General features: G+C 40.1%; 1 non-coding gene across 1 annotated transcript; it reads right to left on the minus strand.

Annotated features, from left to right (window-relative positions):
- Positions 1-815: 815 nt before the first annotated feature.
- TRNAT-AGU lies at positions 816-889 on the minus strand. Its single transcript has one exon. It is a non-coding gene; the product is annotated as a tRNA-Thr (tRNA).
- Between the last annotated feature and the right edge of the window lie 1,675 nt (positions 890-2,564).

Raw genomic sequence — 2,564 nt, forward strand, 5'->3', positions numbered from 1 at the left:
TATTAACATGTCTTACCGAGCACTATTGGCATCATATGTTTACCACATTTGGAAGGAGAGAAATTTGAGACGATTTGAGCAAGCTGAAAGGACTCCCAGCACCATGGCAGTAGTTATTATCGAGGATATCAAGCAGCGGATACATAGCATTACATTACCTAGTTCAGTCAGTACACGATCTTTATTTAGACTTTGGCGTATCCCTTGGCCTGTCGAGGGAGACACCAACTGATGACTTCCATATTGTACTGTACTGTACTCCTATTAATGAAACTTACATTTACCCAAAAAAAAAAAAAAGTTTGTTTCCCTTTTATAAAAATCTGTAGTTATTATTAAGCTTAGCAGATTTACCACATAAATCCTTGGGTCTAGACCAATGTTTTGGTCTAGTTTCGTCGAATTCTGAGAACGTTCAAAATTTAGCTGTTTTGCGCGGTTTTATTAGAGAAATTTAGTTTCCCTTTTGTAAAAACTTGTAGTTATTATTACGCTTAGCAAATTTACCACACAAATTTTTGGGTCTTGACCAACGTTTGGGTCAAGTTTCCTCATAATCTAAGAACGTTCAAAATTTAGCAGTTTTGCACGATTTTATTAAAGCAATTTCGTTTTCCTTTTATACAAATTTGTAGTTATTATTAAGCTTAGCAAATTTACCACATTAATTCTTGGGTCTAGACCAACGTTTTGGTCAAGGTTCGACGAATTCTGAGAACGTTCGAAATTTAGATGTTTTGCGCGGTTTTAATAGAGCAAGTTTGTTTACCTTTTATACAAACCTGTAGTTATTATTGAGCTTAGCAAATTTAAATTGCTTTCATTGAAAGTTGAACTCAAGACCTCACGCTTACTAAACGAGTGCTCTAACCAACTGAGCTATGAAAGCTCATAAGCTTAGCAAATCTACCACATAAATTCTTGGGTCTAGACCAACGTTTGGGTCAAGTTTCATCGAATTCTGAAAACGTTCAAAATTTAGCTATTTTGCACGGTTTTATTAAAACAATTTTGTTTACCTTTTATACAAATTTGTAGTTATTATTAAGCTTAACAAATATACTGCACAAATTCTTGGGTGTAAACCAACGTTTGAGTCAAGTTTCGTCGAATTCTAAGAACGTTCCACGTTTAGCTGTTTTGCACGATTTTATTAAAGCACGATCGTTTCCTTTTTATACAAACTTGTAGTTATTATTACGCTTAGCAAATTTACCACACAAATTTTTGGGTCAAGTTTCCTCTATACAAACTTGTAGTTATTATTACGCTTAGCAAATTTACCACACAAATTTTTGGGTCAAGTTTCCTCGTAATCTAAGAACGTTCAAAATTTAGCTGTTCTGCACGGTTATATTAAAAACATTGAGAAGCGATTGCGAGTCTTCTTATGGAGAGGTACGGGAAATAGTGTATACCCTAAAGTTGCATTGAAGGAGATTTGCAAACCGAAGGAGGAGGGAGGCCTTGGCCTTAAGGATATGGGAACTCTTAATCAAGCATTGATGTGCAAAAAACTCTGTGAAGTCATCCGATGTGATAGGACTTCTATTTGGGTCGAGTGGCTGCGGCATGGCAGACTATGAGATGATTCGATATGGACTATCCCGGAGAATCGTGGACCATGGGGATGGAGAAAAATGTTGAGGTTGAGAGGCTGGTTACGCTCAGTGGTGGAATATCGCATTGGTGATGGAAGTGATTTTTTCTTATGGAAGGATCCATGGCATCACCTTGGGCCCCTCGTTGACAGATTTCCGCGGGGACCCAACAGTCTGGGATTGCATGAGTCTACCATGCTAAGCTCGGTTATCTGTGAGGGTCATTGGCACTGGCCATTGATCACGGACATGGAATGCGTGGAGATTACACACGTGCTGTCTCGGATCCATGGGGGTACAGATCGTATTATATGGAAAGGCTCAAGTGGGAAACCCACCACCCAGGAGTTCTATCGGGCTATGATACCAGCAGGACCGAAAGTAGGTTGGATTTCACTACTTTCGGGTTCTTTAAAGATCCTGCGACATTTGTTTATCCTTTGGCTAGCTATCCTGGAGAAGCTCGCAACGACGGATAAACCATGGCTTTCCCATCTTGGGTGCTGCGTGCTGTGCAATGAAGACATGGTGGAGTCACATAACCACCTGTTTTTCCACTGCAGATTTAGTAGAAGATGCCTCAGTAGTATTCGGCGCATTGTACGATTTCAGTGGCCTAATCGGGATTGGGTCAGTGATGTTGAATGGGGTGCAAGAAAATGGCGTGGGAAGCACATCATCAATATATCCTACCGATGCCTGCTTGGATCGTGTGTATACCATATTTGGAGGGAGAGAAATCTGAGACGTTTTGAGTACGAGGAGAGGCCCCCGAGTGTAGTGGCCAATTTAATAGTAGAAGATGTTCAGCAACGTATACTTAGTATTAAGCTTCCTAGCTCTATTAGCACATGTGCCTTGTATAGACTGTGGCGTATCCCTTGGCCTGTCGAGGGAAGCGCCTAATGAGGGACACTGTTGTACTACACTTTCTTCTTAATGAAAATTACACTTACCCAAAAG

Source organism: Sesamum indicum, unplaced genomic scaffold (assembly GCF_000512975.1).
Source record: "Sesamum indicum cultivar Zhongzhi No. 13 unplaced genomic scaffold, S_indicum_v1.0 scaffold00173, whole genome shotgun sequence".
NCBI classification, from domain to species: domain Eukaryota; kingdom Viridiplantae; phylum Streptophyta; class Magnoliopsida; order Lamiales; family Pedaliaceae; genus Sesamum; species Sesamum indicum.